This window comes from Lactuca sativa, chromosome 8 (genome assembly GCF_002870075.4).
Source record: "Lactuca sativa cultivar Salinas chromosome 8, Lsat_Salinas_v11, whole genome shotgun sequence".
In the NCBI taxonomy this organism is placed as follows: domain Eukaryota; kingdom Viridiplantae; phylum Streptophyta; class Magnoliopsida; order Asterales; family Asteraceae; genus Lactuca; species Lactuca sativa.
Genome location: NC_056630.2, coordinates 37386779 through 37393028, shown reverse-complemented (window position 1 = coordinate 37393028; position 6250 = coordinate 37386779). Strand labels below are relative to the sequence as shown.

Sequence of the window (6250 nt, the reverse complement as noted above, 5' to 3'; positions counted from 1 at the left end):
TCAACCCAATAATGTTAGTATTGGTTTCATTCACTTTCTTACCAATGTTAGGTCCAGACCCATCTGGCAGTTTCACATTTCTTATAAACTTACAAAAACGAATGCGATCAAGTTTCGTGAACGAGTAAGGTGGATGGGGTTTATGGAACTTGTTGCCACTCTTTTTCAACCATAGATTTTTCCGAATGTTTAGTATTGTCAAGTCCGCCCGAGCATTTGATGTGTCTTTAGACTCATCATTCATCAGAGAAGTACCCACAAGACTCTCACCCACATTTTTTTCATATGCATAAGATCGAAGTTGTACTTCAGCTCCAGAGAAGACGAATATTCGAGTTCAAAGAATATGCTCTTTTTAGACCAATTCAACTCGAAATCCTCATGATATCTCTTAGGCTGTGTTTGGCGCGCCACAACTAGCTGATAAGCTAGCTTATTTTTCGAGTTTTTTTATGTTGTCGTGTTTGGTAAGCCAAAAAGTAGCCGATAAGCTAGCTTTTTGAAAAGCTACTTAGACTAGCTTTTTAGGAGCTTTTTTAAAATTTTCCAAATACACCCCTTAATTAATTATAGAAACACATATTATTACATGTCCTTTTATGTAATTTTATATATTTCAGCTAGTTTTACCGAATGTTATTTTTTATCAGCTAGCTTTTCAGCTATCAGCTAGCTTTTTATTTAACAGCTAGCTTTTCAGCCATCAGCTAGCTTTTCAGCTAACAGCTAGCTTTTCAGCTAGTCCGCCAAACGTAGCCTTAATACCAGTTCGTTGAGCAGCTACTTTACCCGGTGGATGAAACAATAGACGAGCGTGTTGCGCTTGTATTTCTTCCTCACTAAACTGTCTTGGAGGACCTCTTGTCTCATGTTCGCTATTATAGTCCAAACTTTTTCTCCATGGATGGTCAACATCTAAGAACCGGCGATGACCAACATATACAACTTTATTTGATACTCGGTATGACGGAGTGTCTTCGTTGCAAGTCGAATAAGCTTTGTACCCTTGTCCGCTCCAACCGAATAAACTACTACGAGCGGGAAAGTCATTTATTTTCCATAACATCTCTTTCATATTGAAGAATGTATATGTCGCTGCATCTTTAGTACGTACTCCAAAACTCCATAACCGCTTCAACTCATCCACCAACGGCCTAAGGAACACATCCAAGTCCTTCTCGTGTGCTTTGGGATTGGGAATCAACAAGGTCAACATGAAAGACGACTCTTTCATGCATAACCATGGTGGAAGATTGTAAGTAGTGAGTATGACAGGCCACGTGCTATGAGGATTACACATGTTACCAAACGGATTAAAACCATCAGCAGCAAGCCCTAAGCGTACATTTCGGGGTTCCCTCGAGAAGTCAGGATACTTCATATCAATTTTTTTTCCATGAAGTACCATCAACGGGATGAATCATCGTACCATCTTTGGATTGTCCGGTACTATGTCAAATCATATCTTTAGTTGTGTGTCTTGAACAGTACAAACGTTGTAGTCTGGGGGTCACGGGAAAGTATCGTAAAACCTTATGAGCCACCTTCTTACCCTTTGTATTTTCATCAACCCACTGACTCTCATTACAAACCGGACATTTTTGCAACAACTCGTGTTCTTTCCAGAAAAGAAAGCAGTCATTTTTACATACGTGTATTGACTCATAACCTAAGCCGATCTTTTTAAGTTTCTTTTTTGCTTCGTAATGTAACGGGGGGACCCTGTTTCCTTCAGGAAATGCAATTTTCAACAACTCAAGAAGCTGATCGAATGAACTATCAGTCCATTTGTTGATCACCTTGATATGCATCAACTTTGCTAAAAATTCCAGGGATGAAAACGAACATCCAGGATATAATTTGAATTGGACTTCCTCTAACAACTTTTGAAATCCATCATCAACATTGCTACCGTCTGTATCTGGGTTCCCTTCGTTGCGGTTCGTATCATTTTCAATCACACCCCCATAACATCATCGATAACATCGGCCATCTCGTTACTACGCGATATATCTTCGACAACCACGTGAGTTGTATTTTCGCCGTGATACTTCCATATAATATAATGTGGAATTTCATTATGGCTAGCAGTATAAATTTATTGTCATTACATTTGTTACACGGAAATCTAATTTGACCTTTGTTATCGACATGTGGTTTGGACCTCTCAAGAAAATATTCGAGTCCTTGTTGGTACAAGGTAGAGTTACGGTTTTCAATAGTAGTCCATGTTTTATCAATAGACATGTTGCAACTGAAACATAAGTTAGGTTTTAGTGTTTACTCTACAAGAAGTAGAATTTGGATTGAATATTTATATGGATAGAGTAACCGCTCAATCAAATGGAATAGAAAACCAAACGACATGAGAGTATTCACAAGGGTAGGCTTCTAAACCCACTTTTTGAACACCTTACCTCATATGTAAATGTGTATTACATGATTAACCGTTTAAGAAAAATTCGGCAGCATTTCCCCTTAGCTCCTAAGTATATATAAAATAATATACCGAGGAGCAAAGAGAAAATAGCAACCGAATATTTCTTAAACAATCAATCTTGTAATACACATATACATCCTAAATGAGATAAGGTATTCAAAAAGCAGTCCCAAAATGGGGACAACCCAAAATTAATTTCTAAATCAATTTCGGATTGGTATTTCTAGGCTTTTGATGATTTAAAAATAAGAGGCTTAAACTAAAAAATTTATTTTTTTCTTATAGCATGATACTTTAAACGATAGTATATATATTTGTTATTTCTATCATCTTTTTTTTTTCATATTTTGATTTATCAACTTATTTTTGTTTTTATTTTTCTATTTTAAGTAATTATAACTTAGTAGATTTAGCGTTTTAATTTTTAACTTTTTTTATTATAACATTGTACTTTAAACGATATTATATATATGTTATTTATTTAATTAGTTTATTATGGTTTATTATTATTCTTCTTCTTTTTCTTTTGAAAACCTTTTTGCCCAATTTTGATTTATCAACTTATTTTTGTTTTTATTTTTCTATTTTGAGTAATTATAACTTAGTAGATTTAGCGTTTTAATTTTTAATTTTTTATTATTATAACATTGTACTTTAAACGATATTATATATTTGTTATTATTTAATTAGTTTATTATGGTTATTATTATTATCCTTCTTCTTTTTCTTTTAAAAACCTTTTTGACCAATTTTGATTTATAAATTTATTTTTGTTTTTATTTTTCTATTTTGAGTAATTATAACTTAGTAGATTTAGCGTTTTAATTTTTATTTTTTTTTATTATAAAATTATACTTTAAACGATTTTATATATTTGTTATTTATTTAATTAGTTTATTATGATTTATTATTATTCTTCTTCTTTTTCTTTTAAAAACTTTTTTGACCGATATTTCTTTATTAGCTTATAGAGAAAAAAAAATTATCTATTATGATGTTTTTGTTTTATTTTTTTAATATAGAATAAAATATATTTCTAATAATCATATAAACATTCTTAAATTTTACATATAAATTCATGATAAACATACAATAGTTTCATATATATATATATATATATATATATATATATATATATATATATATATATATATATATATATATATATATATACACACATCAATTTCACATATAAATTCATTAACTCATACATGATCAACAAGTGAAACATATCAATTTACATATAAATTCATCAATTCATACATGATCAACAAGTGAAACATATCAATTTACATACAAATTCATCAATTCTTACATGATCAACAAATGAAACATATCAAACTAATCAAACTACCATGTTCTTGCATACAATAGTTTCCGTAATTTCATAGTTAATAGTTTCAATGAATTTTACATATACATTCAAACAAAGTTAACAGTTTCAATTAATTGTACATATGCATTCAAACAAGTTAAACATACATTCAAACAAGTGAAACAAATCAAAATAATTAATTTCACAATTTCCATCAATTTCACAGTCAACGGATCGACACCTTTAGCGGCGACATGTCGCCGCTAAAAGCGTCGTCTCTATTTATTATCACAGGAACAAACCTATCCGTTGGATTATTTTCCGAACCAAGGGTCGGGATTGAAAGTAGCATGACTCCGACGGATCTCCAGTGATTATCTTTAGTGATGCACCTATTAGCGACGACTGTGATGTTTTAGCGGCGACACCAAGCGCGTCTACTCTTGTGTCGCCGCTATTGCTCTTGTCGTCGCAAAAAGCGACGTCCCTAATACTCCCAATCCTTGTTGTGAGGGCAGTAAAGTTAGGAAACAATCGAGCCTTGTAGATTCCTGATTTTGACCATTTATTCATCGAGTGAGTAAAGGTGGCGGCAGGCTGTTGGGGTGGAGGCGATGATGTGTAGTAGGCCCTGGAACATCTACAACATCCGATGAAGCAGTACTAGTAGAAAAAGATGTATCCGGACATAACAGGCATAGTGCCAAAGGTTGTGTAGGAGGTACGCATACATCATGAGGAGGTGTAACATTGGATTTTGATTGGGTCGGAAGTGTTGTGCAAGCTTCGGAAGTGTTGTACAAGCTTCGTCAAAGCTAGAAATAAGTAGAATTGCACTATTATCAGGTAGGGTATTCCTAGTAAAAGGAAATGTAGCTTCATCAAACTTTTCATGGTGAGTGATATAAATTCTATATGTAGACAGATCAAGACAACCATACCCCTTGTATTGCGTACTTTACCCAAGAAATATATATATATATATATATATATATATATATATATATATATATATATATATATATATATATATATAATTGTCGGCCCAATACTTGGGCGACTTGGGCTGTGGCCCAGGGCAGCACATTTTTAGGGGCATAAAATAAGCCTCGTTACGTATATATGGCCCAAAAAAATTAGCCCATGTCTTTGTTATCTGATAGAATAATACATGAGGAGGAGCAGGGCAATGAAAACTTAGCAAAAAAAAAAACCACTAATCGTCTTCAATTTCCCATAGAAAATTGAAACGTCTTCCGACACTTGGAAACATGTTGTCGATTGGATGCCTAGAAGTTGCGTCTCTGATAAATAAAAGTAAGATGTGGCATCTGTAATTTTCGCTTTCAGTCAATTTCTCTGATTTTTGGTTTCTAAATACTCCAATTTCTATAGTTTTCAAGTTCTAGTTTGTGATTTCTGATATTTCTAATCTGGTTAAAAGATCTCGGTTCAAGCCTTCTAGGTCCGAGATATTGTGATTATGATACAACGATTCTAATTTGGGTGGGTTGAATTTCTCTTATTCTGACTTCTCATTCTAATTTCTGATGTGATTTATGTTTAGGGTTTTTGTTATTTGTTTCGGATATCAGATTGTTTCTTGTTGTTTGTGGTTGTTCATGTTTTATTAGACTCGATTTCTTCTCTCTTTGAGTTTGAAATCTACTTATTTAGGTTTGTTTCAAAAATCTGCTTTATTTCTTCTCTTTTTTATTACAAAAAAAAATTCAAAGTCTTTTAAAGACATATTGGATTTTGGTATCTGATTTCCCCTCTGTTTTAGCTATTATTCCTCCTCTCTTTGGCTCGAAATTTTTAGCTTTGTATATGATTTTTGTGGTTTGCTTCAGGAAAGTGCAATGCTATTGCTAGCTAGTAATTAAAAGTACATTGTTATTGTTTGGTAATACAGGAAAGTGCAATGGTATGGCTGGATCAATCTCGAAAGTACATTGATGTGGCTAGCTTATTTTCAAAAGCTGAATGTTGCTATTTTCATTATTAATTTAATAATTTTGGTGATGTAACTTGTAGTAGTTATTACTTTAATTTTACCCATATTATTTTCCAGCCACAATTGGTTTTTTTGTTATTTAATTTAGCTTTGTACTTTAAAAAAAATGTTCTCCTAAAAGCTGTTTTATTTTTATTATTTATTATTTTGATTATTATTTGCTTTTTAAGAGGAATAGTTAGGGGTTGTTTGATATGCTCATGGTAGATTCTAAATGGTCGTGATATCTCTCAAATATGATATGGGGTTTATTTTTTTGCCCAAGTTGGTATGATTTGGATGTTTTTATAGCCTTTGTTTATGTTCTCGTAAGTGTTGAAGTAGCTTCAAAATTCTGTTGTTGTTGCACATTTGGTGCAAAGTACATGTCTTTAGATGTTAGCCCCATAAAGTTCATTGTCTTTTACTAAACAAATTTTGATTGACCTTTACTACGAGTTTTTTAGTTTTAGTTGCTTTTTTGTTGTCTATTTTAACG

The 6250-nt window shown here is 32.5% G+C and overlaps 1 long non-coding RNA gene across 1 annotated transcript; it reads left to right on the top strand.

The window, feature by feature from the left end:
• The first annotated feature begins 4865 nt into the window (after nucleotides 1–4865).
• Nucleotides 4866–5910, top strand: LOC111876225 (uncharacterized). The gene is made up of 2 exons (XR_006188612.2): nucleotides 4866–5072; nucleotides 5671–5910. It is a non-coding gene; the product is annotated as an uncharacterized LOC111876225 (long non-coding RNA).
• The last annotated feature ends 340 nt before the right edge of the window (nucleotides 5911–6250 follow it).